At 48.0% G+C, this 15,583-nt stretch overlaps 1 pseudogene; it reads left to right on the top strand.

The window, feature by feature from the left end:
• The first annotated feature begins 239 nt into the window (after positions 1 to 239).
• On the top strand, positions 240 to 4,218 carry LOC123160443 (putative syntaxin-131; annotated as a pseudogene).
• The last annotated feature ends 11,365 nt before the right edge of the window (positions 4,219 to 15,583 follow it).

Raw genomic sequence — 15,583 nt, forward strand, 5'->3', positions numbered from 1 at the left:
CGGGGGGATGGAGTGAGAGTTTGAACAAGATGGCTTCCTTGAAGTCAGAACCTTCCTCCGCTTTGCGCCCGCGACCTTGCCGGCCTTCTCCGCGCCGGCCGGGATCGCACTGCGGCATTGGCGCCTGGAGCGCGGGCCATCGCGGCGGGGGCAGCCGGATTCCCGCCCTGCACAACCACGTTGCCCTGCCGCTTGCGGGCAGGCGCGGCGTGTGCTTGGGCGACGCCGGCGGGGCCAACATGGCCAGCGACGAGATCCGCCTGAGGGGAAGGGGCATGCGCGACCTCGACGGTGATGGGGGACAGCATGGGGTCGTCCATGGCGGCGAGGGACGGACGGGGAGGAGCAGTCGGAGCTTTCGGAGGGGGGGCAATGGTGGCGGAGGGTGCGGGGAGCGGGAAAGGGCGCGCGGAAATGTCCCTCCCGCCAAATCTCGCGCCGGATGGGTGTTGAGCTCGGGGGCCTCCCAGCCCGTGAAGATAGAGGTTGGGGGAGAAGATTTGCCGCGCCCCGCAAAAAAATTTGCGGGCCAGTGCCGGATGCGGGGTCTGGTCGTGCAGATTTTCTGGCCCCGACCCGCAATTTGGCGGTTATTTTGCGGGCCGGGGCGTTTTGCGGGGTCTGCTAGAGTTGCTCTTAGAAAGCTAATAGATCAGTAAACCTGAAGCCATCATCTTGGCAACACCTATCGCTACTCCTATCCCCGTGATGAAGGGGTGCCGAATGTCCGAGCCTAATACCAAACAGAGATCGCACCAGCACCTAACATCTAATGTTGGATGCCCCATCCAAGCCATATACCTGGACTAGATTACACACCGGTCTGGCGCACTTTCAGTGGGCACCACATGTGCACGCTGCAATGGCCATCACCTCCTCCACCCACCGATCCATCCTCAGATCAGATACTGACGCATCGACCTTGCCAGGCCTCTCTGCCATCAACGCCACCATGACGCCAGATAGCGTCGTCCTCCTGCACGAGTCCATCGCCACCCATCGGACGCCGAGTCTCCACTGCGCCACGCCGTCGAGATCCGCCGCCATCGATGTGTAGGATGAAGCACCGCTCCACCACCTACCGACGTCCAACCACCAAGCCGTCCACATGTCCGCCCAGCCGATGAATGTCTCCATAGATGATGCACCCATGGGGGTGATGACGAAGACATCGCCATCATTCGATCCAGGAGGCCCCTCAACACCTCCAGTGAGGGCTACGATACCCACGGGCGCCGCCGTCAATGGTAGCCTCCTCCAGATATGAGGTTTGCCCCGGAAACAATGGAGCGAGGGACGCCCCCACCATCACCTCCAACGAGGAAAACGACACCCGCGGGTGCCGCCGACGATGGTGGCATCCTCACCCGCTTCAGCAGCTAGGCCACCATCTCCTCCTCCACTTGATCCGTCGTCGGAAGCCACCGTGAGGCAACACCCACCGACCAGATCTCTTTGGACCGACGATGAAGGTAGCCAAAGGTAGAGGAGGTCTCATCGCTGCGTGACCGGCGCCATGGCCACACACACGTCGTCCCGAGGCGCCCACTCAAGATCCACCGTCACAGCCACGCCTCCAAGCCGTGACGGAGGGACACCCCGCCGCCGCCATCATCCCCCCGCACGGGCTTTACCCAGCCGGGATCCAGTGGCGGCGGGAGGGGAGGCGGACGGGAGGCAGAGGAGATCGGGAGGGAGGTGGACGGGATCTGAAAGGGAGGTGGACGGGAGGCGGAGGGGATCTGGACGGGAGGCGGAGGGGAGGGGGACGGTAGGAGGGGGTCTGGATGGGAGGAGGGGAGGCGGAGGGGATCCGATCTGTGAATTGAACTATGACTCAGAGCAAGATGAATTAGACACATAAAGCTACTATTTTTATTCACTTGCAGCCTTTTTGGCTGTAGTTTAGTCATCTCATAGAATGATGGAAATAGAGGGTTCTTGGTCAAAAACGGAGGATATGAACAGAGGGCAGATGAAGTAGAAGCATATAGAACCATCAATCAATTATCAATATTTCTTTCAGTAGGATTGGTTTTGAGGTAATTAAAAAAGATTAAAGATGTCTATCGTGCAACTTTCTTGCAGCTAGTAATGGCATTGGTCATCACATAATTACTGACCTTTGTTATGAACCGAGTGAAATGTAAATTATTGCCACAACTGAAGTCGTAGTACACACGGTACAACAATAAAGCATGGGCCAAAAGGTGGGTACTAAATTAAACTTTCACACACCAATCTTACACGAGATGGTTATATAAGTCAGCCGAAGGGTATCGGTGACATGTTACACTTGCTCATTATACAAGGGGACTCCCACTAGTATTTGACACTGGTTATCCATGTCCGTGATAATACAATGTGAGCTAGGGCATACTAGGGATTGGAAGCATCAGGAATTTCACCTTCACACAGTGAAACACTCATGGAGAGGTATCACGTTCTAGATGGTCGAGGAACCTTCACATCCACATCCAGATCCATATAGACCCTTATATCATGTCATCATCAACCACAATTTTGGAATCGGAAACTCTGACGTCCGGGTGATACGAACCATGTGCATACTAGTATTTTCCTCACCATGCTCGTACTAGATAGACAGAGCAATTAGAATGTAGACCATCAGCTACAGAGTGAGCGAAAGATAAATTTTATTTGGCAAGATAGATGAAGCAGTATACTTTATTTATCCATTAGTATATGGTGTCAAGAGATGGTCGGTGCGGATATGGTCGTTGATGTAGTTTGTCGATCATTATTTTGATCGCTTCGGGTTCTTTTTTCTCTTTTTTACCGCTTAGGCATGGCTTTGGTCTTGTATGACTTTGCTATTTGCCCGCATGTGTATTTGTGTGTGTGCGTTGGTGTTGGCTGTGTGCATCTTAGTTATGCAGAGGCCGGGTGTGTGCTCATGATGTTTGTATCAGCTTGATGCCTCACTTTGAGTTAATAAAATCCACCCTTTATAAAAAAAAATTAGTCTGTTGCATGGGTTTATAGATTTTTTAAATAAAATTACCGCTACAGTAGAGATTAAGAAAAACTCTGTTACCAGCGGAGCACGGACGGTTCTCATGGCGGCTGCAACTGATGTTCCTCCTTTCATCTCTGAATCCTCAATTGCTTTGCGACGCCCAGCATAGAGCACACGAGCTCCAGATCTGGGCTTCAATACCTCTTTTGGCAGCTAGGAGCTCCCTCCTAGCGAAGCAACCCTTGTTCTGATTTTGTCCCAGCTTTGTGCTTATTATCAAGCACCGGAGTAAATCATGCTCAAAATGTCATTGACTATTATGTTTTAAACAAACAATGATGATCACATTAGTTGTTTAAACAGTTAATTTAGCTGGTTGGAAATTCCTGTGCTGCAAGACTTCAGAATCTTCTTCTTACATACATGGTCACTGCGTTACAAAACTAGCACGCAAGTGCTTTGATTTTGAAAGTGACAGCTCAAAATACTCTTTTTTGGCGATTTATCTCTTCTGCTAGCAATATATATGTTGCTTAGTGCTCTTTTGGGGCTGGTAGTTATAATGTCAATGCTTTATTTCGGCACCAATCCTATTAGTTTAGTTTTAACAATCAAGCTAACCTTCTTGCAGGATTCCTTTGAGCTTCCCAGGCGGGACTCCTCAAGAGACGAGGAGGATGTTGAAATGGGAATGCATCAGCCCGACGCCTCTGATAATTTTAAAAGGCTTCTTGAAGAGGGTGCATGCTGTTTAGCTAGGAAACTCTCTACTAGTCTCTGATGTTATTTCTCCATTAATTCTTGCACTTCAGATTAATGACAGACATGATGCTTTCATGCATACACAGGTTGATGGAATTGAGAGCCTAATTGCTAAGCTGACGTGTTTCTTGACTAAACTCCAGGTCTAATTTCCTCATTTCTGTTTCTGCTTCTTATGCTGTTATGCTCACATATTGAGTCTCATAGTAGTCTCGTGTGCCTTTGCTTGCAGACTGCCAATGAGGAATCAAAAGCAGTTACAAAAGCAAGTGTCATGAAAGGTGACAACCCGTGTGCTTTAGCAGACCCAAACATTTATCTGAAATAGAGTGTGGAAATTTCACTTTGCTTATAGTCATGCACAACAACAAATTTTTGTAGCGATTAAGCAGCGAATTGAGAAAGATATTGATGAAGTGGACAAAATTGCTTGTATGGCAAAAACAGAACTTGATGAACTGGAAAAGGATGTATGATTTCACTCGACCTTGCTGCTTATTCCAAAAGACGAACATGCAAGCCTAGCTACGATGCATTCACAGAACAAATGATAGAATGACTCTTATCTCAAAAAAAAAAAAAAAAACTCCTCTCAGGTTATCTCTGGTCATCACTTTGTCCTGAGATCAAGTCATAAGAAAACTGTACATGGGGGATTTTCAGAAACCACACAGATGCCATGAAGATTGGTTGCACCGATGCCATCAGCATCCAGAAAGGAGCCACCACGTTAAGTTTGGCCCAACCTGGGGGACACTTGGTCCAGCAAGGGTGCCCGTGTTATCGTAGTGCCGCTGCTGCTGTGGTGGCCGGCTATGTATATGATAGATCAGATCAGGCTGATGCTTGTCGTTTTACGGTGTAACTCCGTGTGGTTCTTACCCACCGACTAATAGCTTTTTGTGTCATTCTAAAGCTAATGTTGATTCACAAGTCACCACCATGTTGGCATGGTCGAGCTGGTCAAAATGGTCATACAATTTGTTAACACGTCCTCTCTCACCGCCTCCCATTGTAGTTTGTTTGTTCATGCTGATACATCCAAGACATGTACCATGAATTTTAAAGTACATTTGTGCTCTCTGCCGCTTAAATGATAGAAACATATAAGTGTATATGGTGGTATATTGGCGATATCATGAGTGTTTTCGTTGCTTGCATGCATACAGTAAAGATACCAATTGCTCGGAATTGCCTTCTGACACGGACGATGGAATCACATGCGTGAACCGTGTACAACACAAATATGTTTTTTTGCATTCAATTGTAAATCATGTTCTTTATAACTAGGACACCCCACATAATCAACATAGCACATTAGACCTGTTTGCCTCTTATCTTCCTCCGTTCACAAATATAAGATGTTCTATCTTTTTTCTGATTTGGATGTATATAGACGCATTTTGATGTATCTGTTCACTCATTTCAGTACATATGTACGTAGTTCACATTGCAATATCTAAAACATCTTATATTTATGAACAGAGGGAGTATTAGATAATAGATAGATGCATCTGGTGGTCAAAATATGTTGCTATAAGCATCACTTTTACAAATTGAAGTAAAGAAGATTAATTATATCTTCGTGCAACTTGCCTAAGGCTGGTAAGGGCATGCGTCCGAAGTCCTAACATGCCGTGAACTCTGTATGAGGGAGTAGGACGATATAAATTATTGCCGCAACTAAAATCATACGTGGTACAACAACAAATGCAAAAAATCCCCCCCCCCCCCCCCCCCCCCCCCCCCCCCCCCACCACCAAAAAAGCAAAAAATCAAGATGTGGATATCAGGTTTAAGTGTGACACATCACTCTCAGGAGAGAAGGTAATATATAAGCTAGCTGAAGAGCATCAATCACATGTTATGCTTGCTCACTATACAAGAGGATTCACATTGGGTTTTCACGTGTGTGGTTATCCATGTCTGTGTTAGTATCAGTTGAATTAGGACCCATTAGGATTTGGAGACATTAGGAATGACTGCCTTGCTAGTAGACTTCCTTGAAGAGAGGTGCCTAAACGGCTCCAGAACCTTCACATCATTGCCAGCTCAAAGTTCAGTCACCGAGGGGTTTTGAGCCTTGCGGCCTTAGCATGGATGTTGTACTTACCTCACCACAACTTGTGCTCGCTGGTGCCTTGTGTTCGTGGGAAATGACTTGTCAGACTCCGTGTGGCCGATATATGTGCCTACTATCAAGTCATATAACACCACACAAGAGGGTGCTCCTCCGTCTCTGCTCCACTGTTTGGTTGCGATAGTTCGGGTTACTTTTGTGTAAGTAGAGACGACAGGCAACTAAAAGCAAGCGACTCTAAGTGTTCTCAGCAATTGAGCTGATCGAACCGTTGCCAGATACACGCTTTAGGGCCTTTTTGATTCAAAAGACTTTCATAGGGTCTTTGAAGGATTAGAATCCTTAGGAATTTTCCCTATGTTGGTTTGATTGGTAGGATTGAATCTCGTAGGAATTTTTCCTAAGGATTCATTTGTACTACATTTCATAGGAATTCTAGCATCCATTGCAACCTCATGAAAGTAGTCCTTTATTTTCCCGTGATACAATCAAAGAAACTCAAATCCTATAGGGATCCAATGAACATGTCACTAATCTACGTTTTTCCTATTCCTGCGTTTTTGCAATCCTGCGAATCAAAGAGGCCCTTAGTAGTTCCCTGCTAGTCTTCTGGAGTTTACATTGAGCAGTTACTATGTCATGACCGTCCATGCACAATTTTACTTTATGATTTTTGTTTCTTCCGTACTATAGTGAAGATTCAGGCCTGAGAGGGCACTCTCTGTTTAGGAGATCAACAGTCCACGAGGGATCAGCGTGATGCTTGTGTAGTGTGGTGCTTTTCTTGTTCCACTATTGCAGAATGGGGCTAAGACGACACATCCATCGCACACCATTATACCTAATTGTGTGCGATGCAGACATCTCAAAAGGTTGAAAATAAACTCGTGTGCCATAAAATAGAACACGTGCAATGGCCCATTCATCGGGCACAATTTTGAGATGCAAACCGTGTTAGATAAGGGATACACAACAAAGCATAATGTTGTGTGTGAGATATGGCATCGCAACACACATGATTGCTATTTCTGATCATGTGCATTGATTGGCAAACACTTTACAAAAACAAATTGTGTGCGATCACTTGTAGCATGGCACATGTTGCGTAATATAATGACTCTTGTGTGATGTGTTAAAGATGCGCAGAGGGTTGAGGTTACTTGTGTGTGATAATTTGTGATAGCGCATATGATTGTGTGCTCTACCAGGCACACAATTGAATCAAGGCAACTATGTGCAATACTGTAAACGATCGCTCACAATCTCGTTATATAGATTATGTGCGATGTGAATTGCTCCTCTGTCTACAGAGCAACAGAGAAATTCTAGGATATAGTCTCCATATGATTGCATCAACTTATATTTTCATTAATAGAAACCATTAGGCGTTGATAGCCAAAACAAGAAAACAAAATGGGGCCTAGCACTAAGATCACATCATCCTCTAGACCTGCTTGAAGATATAAGATCGACAGGAACACAGAGCCGGACTGGTAAGAACACAAAGTCCATTACATCTATATAATGCGAGGAAGTATCAACATGTGGGGAATATATAAGCGAACACGATAACAAAGTATATAGTCTATTCCTTCTTCTTCTTCTTCTTCTTCTTCTTCTTCTTCTTCTTGGATGCCCCCACGCCATCATTTTGGCGAGAACACTTCCTTCGCTAACCGTCAACTTTTTGTCACCGTCGTCGTCGTCTCCATCGTTGATGTCCTCATCCTCCTTGCTTGACCATTCCTCTTCCTCATAGTCGTCGTCTTTACCCTCCTAGTTCTCCATGTTCGTCTTGTTGTCGTCCTCCTTCGGCTCTAAGGCGCCCCTTCCATGAACTGGATGTATTGGAGGTCGGGGCTCGACGATGGAATCATGGAAGGCGAGTGTGATGATTTTGAGCTTGATCTTATAACGTCCGGACTAGGGTTGTTGTCCATGCTATCACTGGAGAGTCCATATTCTTCCATGGACCATCCTAGAAGGACGACATGGTTGTGCTACAAGAGATTGCAGAGTATGTGGGAAAATGTGCGGGGGGTGAAGATGGCGATTGAAGCGGGGACGAAGAAAAAAGAGCAATGACAGTTGAATCGGAGATTTACAGATTATATTGGCGCCTTAGAGTGCGGTTAGAATTCTAATATAATCAACCGCAATTAGTACCACCGCTCCCAGTTCCTCCGGCTGCAGTTCTCAAGATGATAATTACTCACACGGTTTTAAGTGTTCATACGTCTGCAATATTTCTGCAATTCACACGGACCAGTTAATATAGGACCGTTGTGAAGCAGGTACCAAAAATAACAGTCAAAATTGCAGCTTTGCTTTTTCATTCATAATATAGCATATATCGCTCCTTCGACCAGAGTTTGGGGAATGTACAAAAATATTCTGCCCATTTCTGGACAGTAATTCAAAACTACACAATATTAATTTGACGTTGTTCGTTTACTAATTGTGTGTAATGCACCCAAAAGATGAACTATGATTAATGTAGCACTGCCTCCCATACCAGTCTGACAAGCTCTTTTCTTGCCGGGAACTAAGCCTAGTAATGGCAGGTGCCTATTCCCGCCGAGAATGATCAAGGCACCAACTGGGCAAACTCCTAGCAAGATTCACACGAGCCCAAGATGGTATCTGTATTTCAAGGTGAGCACTACTCATAGTTCATACCTTGGCATGCTTGTATTGTTCTGATACAGCCATAAAACCATGTTTTCATGCCATCACAGGATTGCATTGGTGTAATAGATGGTACTCATGTGATTGCCGGAGTGCCTAGGTCACATGCATTTGACATATAGGGATAGAAAGCACTACACAAACCGGAATGTGCTTGCTGTTGTTGAGTTCCATCTAAAGTTCACATATGTGTTAGCTAGCTGGGAAGGATCAGCCCATCATATGCTAACATTCTTGCTGACAACATGGCTTGACCTGATGGTATCAATATCCCCGATAGCAAGTTCTACCTAGGCGATATTGGATATGCATGTCGTCCTAGTGTTCTTCCACCCTTCAAAACAAAAACAGGTACCATTTGAATGAGTTCTCTTCTAAAAGGTACCCTAGGACTGCATGGGAATTGCTCAATCTCATACACTCTAGCCTTAGAATTATGGTTTAGAAGGCATTTAGAGCTCTGAAGAATATATTTAAGATCCTAGACGAAAAGCCATTGTACACTTTCCCTACCTAGGTTAGGCTCGTTCTTGCATGTTGCATCCTCATAACTGGATCATATAATAGGGTTGTGATGAGCTTGTGTTGGAGGAGGAAGATGTGATCGCCGATGATGTTGAAACCTCTGACCATGGTGTGGAGGCATTCGATAGTAAAGCGTGGAAGAGCAAAAGGTTAGAATGGGCTGTGGCAATGTGGACAAACATAGATAACACAAGGATGTGAAGAAGAAGAAGAAGAAGAAGAAGAAGAAGGAACGGAGGAAGCAACACGAGCAGAGGGAGAAGAAGTAGCAGGAAGAAGACGAGGATGGACTTCCACCTAGTTGGGCGCCGATGAACTTTCCCCTATTGAGTCATATGACTGCTAATTTGTATTGCAATTTATTACTAGTTAGGATGGGCTGCCATTTGTTTACTAGCTAGGACTGAAATGATGTTTCGATTATGTGTGGTAAGGTCACCACTAGTGAGAAGGGGTGGTCACAACTTATGTCATGCACAACCAAACACCGCGTAGTGCATCAACACAGCCAATGCAGGCCACCAAATGTCAAGGGAAAATTGGTTCCCTGATACAGCCAACGTACATGCAGACTGCCAAACTACATACACAACATGGTTTTTGGTCTGTGTTTACTCAGTTATGCCCAACTGAGTCACAGATCCAAAGACCCCAAAAACGATGCCACCTACCAAATACGCCCCAAGCCATTGCCTAGTGTGCACCCACTTTTGTAGCCAAGATTTAGATGCATATTGACATCGCTGTCCTGAGGTAGGCCAAGCTCACATGGCGGACTATTTGGACATGTACAGACATCCCCATATCCTCCCTCATGTGGGTTGGATTTGGGAATTTGCGGATAGGATGGACAAATGGGGGAGCTTGGGGGCCTTCATTGGAGGTGTGTTTCTTGCCCGGACAGTGTTTGGGTTGTATGCCCGAACATATGAGGAAGGCTTGGACGTGTTTGACTGAAGATGCTCTACTTAATGGCATGAATCATCAACAATCTCATTAACTTTGTATGACTAAAGCCTATATTATTACAACAACTAATGTGTATGTATTACAACAACAAAGTGGCTCAAAAGGTAGACAAGAAATTAAAGTGTCGTCGACCACTCTCATAAGAGAAGGCGATATAAAGGAGGCAAAGAGCATCAATCATATGTTATGCTCACTATATGAGAGTGCTCACAATCATTTCCATCCGACATCACTTTGTGGCTATCCATGCCCAAATTAATACCAAGTGAACTATGATACTCTAGGGTTTGGAGGCATGAGGAATGATACCTTCAGAATACCAGATCAGGGTAGAGAGATACATTACCACATTCTAGATGCTCTAGAAATCTCCACATCCAAAGATGCCCCTACAACATATCTTCACCGGGCGCTGCTTAGGGTTCCAACATGCGTATGACAAGGCCTATGAACCATGTTTAGACTAATATTCTTCTTTCCTAGAGGGGGTTGTGGACCTTGTAATTTTTCAAAATAAAATTACCGCTGCAATGAATAATGAAGGGGCCAAAAGGAGAAAAATACGTCCTCTAACATAGCATGAACACCTACCACAGCCATAGGATAACACACACACGGACCTCCTGACATCTCCCCTCGCTGTTGTCTGCATCCTCATCAATCTCCAATAGCGACCGGTAGCTGAGGAGGGGGAAAAAGAGCAGAGTGAACTCCCTCCCCATCCATGGCTTCGCTCGCATGTCGCCTCCCCTGCGGTTCCATCCAGCGCTCCCACCTTCTTCCCCGCCTTCCGCTTCGTCTCTCTTGTGCTCCTCTACTTCTATCCGATTCACTCTGTCCCCGCGCGCCCTTGCAGCGCCGGCGAGACACCGTCCGAATAAGCATCCCGATCTCATATCTCTAGCTCAACGTGAGGTTGGCTTGTCGAATGCCTGTCTCGGCAGTGTGTTTCGGGCAATCTATCTTAAGCAGATTGAGCCGGCGTTTGTTACAATAACTGATTCACCGTTACCGAAAAAGGCTTTCGCCCGCTTTATATATAAAGCAATGATCAACCACAACCCAAGTACAAACGCACCCACCACAACACACGCACACACCCATGGCGGGATACATAGGCGCTGAGCGCAGCAACACCACCCCTAGCACAACAGAGCAATCGGGGTCCTCCAATGTGAACACGCCACCACGAAGAGATGAAGCCGCATATGACGAACCGTGTGCTCCAAGGCGGCGCCTTCAAGAAGGTTACGACACCAACGCGCCGCCACCGCCCGACCTGACGATCAGAGTTTCCCCTGGAGCAACACAATGGCCGATGAGAGCCACGACGATGCCTTCAAGAAGGGAACAGGCTACGCCGCCACCGGTCCGTCCGAGGATAGAGCAGGTTTTCACCCCGGCCAACATTCACCGCCACCGAACGCCACACCCATGGCGACCACGCCACCCACATGGCCATGGCCACCGGGAAGCACCGATCCATGAGCTCTGCCCAAGAGCACCGCGGGGCCAGCACCAGGGCCGCCGCCCCGGCCTCCAAGACCTGGATACCACCTCACCTAAGGCCCGCCGCTACCCCAACCGAAGAAACGAGCGGAAAGGACCCACCTTTCGCACCCTTGGGTGGCCCTAGCAACGATACCCAGTAGGCCGGCCAAAACTAGCCCCCATTGACCCGTCCAACGGCACCGGACGCGAGACGAGGTCAGTCCTACTGCCGGGCGCGAGACGGGGTCAGTCCTGCTACCGGACGCGAGACGAACGCGGTCCTGCTGCCGGGCGCGAGATGGGTGATGCATCGCAACTGAGGGAGGACCTGCCCTTCGACGAAGGCAACGCCGGACGATGAGGGAGAGGGATCGCAAGTCGAAACGGACCGCCTCCAAACGAGCCGACGCTGGAAAACCAGCCGCCACCGCAGCTGGCCCGCCAAACTGCCGTAATGCCACAGCGGCACCGTGAAACGCCGCCGCAGCCCACAGCCGGAGCAGTAGCCACGCCGGGCCGATGCCCCAACCCGCGCCGCCCGCCGGAAACAACGCGTCAGATCCGGCCGGCACGCTCCACCACCACCGCCACCAAGACACCGGCGTCGAGCACCCACCATAGGCACAGGCGGATCACGGCCAGCCCCGCAGCGGCCGGCAGCACCACGACCAGGAGCAGCCCAAGGCGCCACCATCACCACCCTCCAGCGCCCGACTAGGAGTAGCCCGACGCACCACCACCACCACCCTCCAGCGCTGCTGGTCGCCCAAGACAACACCAACCACCACCGATCGGATCTGGGCAAGAAACCCCAGATCCGCAGCCTACACGCCCCGCCTCGGCCACGGGCCAGCGAGCCAGGGCACAACGGGAGCGAGGCCACGCCAGGAGAGGCCCTGCTACCTCTTGAGCACTGCGTTGGTTTTCCCTTGAAGAGGAAAGGGTGATGCAGCAAAGTAGCGTAAGCATTTCCCTCAGTTTTTGAGAACCAAGGTATCAATCCAGTAGGAGGCTACGCGCAAGTCCCTCGCACCTACACAAAACAAATAAATCCTCGCAACCAACGCGATAAGGGGTTGTCAATCCCTTCACGGTCACTTACGAGAGTGAGATCTGATAGATATGATAGGATAATATTTTTGGTATTTTTGTGATAAAGATGCAAAGTAAAATAAAAGCAAAGTAAAAAGCAAAGGAAATAACTAAGTGTTGGAAGATTAATATGATGAAGATAGACCCGGGGGCCATAGGTTTCACTAGTGGCTTCTCTCAAGAGCATAAGTATTTTACGGTGGGTGAACGAATTACTGTTGAGCAATTGACAGAATTGAGCATAGTTATGAGAATATCTAGGTATGATCATGTATATAGGCATCACGTCCGAGACAAGTAGACCGACTCCTGCCTGCATCTACTACTATTACTCCACTCATCGACCGCTATCCAGCATGCATCTAGAGTATTACGTTCATGGAAACAGAGTAACGCCTTAAGCAAGATGACATGATGTAGAGGGATAAATTCATGCAATATGATAAAAACCGCATCTTGTTATCCTCGATGGCAACAATACAATACATGCCTTGCTGCCCCTACTGTCACTGGGAAAGGACACCGCAAGATTGAACCCAAAGCTGAGCACTTCTCCCATTGCAAGAAAGATCAATCTAGAAGGCCAAACCAAACTGATAATTCGAAGAGACTTGCAAGGATAACCAATCATACATAAAAGAATTCAGAGAAGATTCAAATATTGTTCATAGATAATCTTGATCATAAACCCACAATTCATCGGTCTCAACAAACACACCGCAAAAAGAAGATTACATCGAATAGATCTCCACGAGAGAGGAGGAGAACATTGTATTGAGATCCAAAAAGAGAGAAGAAGCCATCTAGCTACTAACTATGGGCCCGAAGGTCCGAGGTAAACTACTCGCACTTCATCGGAGAGGCTATGGTGTTGATGTAGAAACCCTCCGTGATGGATGCCCCCTCCGGAGGAGCTCCGGAACAGGCCCCAAGATGGGATCTCGTGGGTACAGAAGGTTGCTGTTGGGGATCATAGCAGAAATTAAAATTTTCTTCGCATCACCAAGATCAATCTATGGAGTTTACTAGCAACGAGAGGGGAGGAGTGCATCTACATACCCTTGTAGATCGCGAGCGGAAGCGTTCAAGAGAACGGGGTTGATGGAGTCGTACTCGTCGTGATCCAAATCACCGATGATCCAAGCGCCGAACGGACGGCACCTCCGCGTTCAACACACGTACGGAGCGGTGACGTCTCCCACGCCTTGATCCAGCAAGGAGGAGGGAGAGGTTGAGAAATAAGGCTCCAACAGCAGCACGACGGCGTGGTGGTGGTGGAGTGACAGTTCTCCGGCAGGGCTTCGCCAAGCACACGCGGAGGAGGAGAGGCGTTGGGGAGGGGAGGGGCTGCACCTTGGATGTGGTGTTGCAGCCCTCCCCTCACCCCTCTATTTATAGGGAGAAGGGGGAAGGGGGCCGGCCCCTCTAGATGGGATCTAGAGGGGGGAGGTGGCTTGCCCCCTAAGCAAGGGGGGCGCCCCCCTTTAGGGTTCCCCCCAAACCCTAGGCGCATGGGCCCTAGGGGGGGTTGGCGCCCAGCCCACTAAGGGCTGGTTCCCTTCCACCTACAGCCCATAAGGCCCTCCGAGGTAGGTGGACCCTCCCGGTGGACCCCCGGAACCCCTCCGGTGGTCCCGGTACAATACCGGTATACCCCCGAATATTTCCGGTGACCGTATGGTGACTTCCCATATATAAATCTTTACCTCCGGACCATTCCGGAACTCCTCGTGATGTCCGGGATCTCATCCGGGACTCCGAACAACATTCGGTAATCACATACAAACCTTCCTTATAACCCTAGCGTCATCGAACCTTAAGTGTGTAGACCCTACGGGTTCGGGAATCATGCACACATGACCGAGACACCTCTCTAGCCAATAACCAACAGCGGGATCTGGATACCCATGTTGGCTCCCACATGTTCCACGATGATCTCATCGGATGAACCACGATGTCGAGGATTCAAGCAATCCCGTATACAATTCCCTTTGTCAATCGGTACGTTACTTGCCCGAGATTCGATCGTCGGTATCCCAATACCTCATTCAATCTCGTTACCGGCAAGTCACTTTACTCATTCCGTAATGCATGATCCCGTGACTAACTACTTAGTCACATTGAGCTCATGATGATGATGCAATACCGAGTGGGCCCAGAGATACCTCTCCGTCATACGGAGTGACAAATCCCAGTCTCGATCCGAGCCAACCCAACAGATACTTTCGGAGATACCTGTAGTGCATCTTTATAGCCACCCAGTTACGTTGTGACGTTTGGTACACCCAAAGCATTCCTACGGTATCCGGGAGTTGCACGATCTCATGGTCTAAGGAAATGATACTTGACATTAGAAAAGCTTCAGCAAACGAACTACACGATCTAGTGCTATGCTTAGGATTGGGTCTTGTCCATCACATCATTCTCCTAATGATGTGATCCCGTTATCAATGACATCCAATGTCCATGGTTAGGAAACCGTAACCATCTATTGATCAACGAGCTAGTCAACTAGAGGCTCACTAGGGACATGTTATGGTCTATGTGTTCACACATGTATTACGATTTCCGGATAACACAATTATAGCATGAACAATAGACAATTATCATGAACAAGGAAATATAATAATAACCATTTTATTATTGCCTCTAGGGCATATTTCCAACAGTCTCCCACTTGCACTAGAGTCAATAATCTAGTTACATTGTGATGGATCGTACACCCATAGAGTTCTGGTGTTGATCATGTTTTGCCCGTGGAAGAGGTTTAGTCAACGGATCTGCGACATTCAAATCCGTATGTACTTTACAAATATCTATGTCTCCATTTTGAACATTTTCACGAATGGAGTTGAAGCGACGCTTGATGTGCCTGGTCTTCTTGTGAAACCTGGGCTCCTTGGCAAGGGCAATAGCTCCAGTGTTGTCACAGAAGAGAGTCATCGGCCCCGGTGCATTGGGAATAACTCCTAGGTCAGCAATGAACTCCTTCATCC

The sequence above is a fragment of the Triticum aestivum genome, chromosome 1D, assembly GCF_018294505.1.
Source record: "Triticum aestivum cultivar Chinese Spring chromosome 1D, IWGSC CS RefSeq v2.1, whole genome shotgun sequence".
Lineage (NCBI taxonomy): Eukaryota > Viridiplantae > Streptophyta > Magnoliopsida > Poales > Poaceae > Triticum > Triticum aestivum.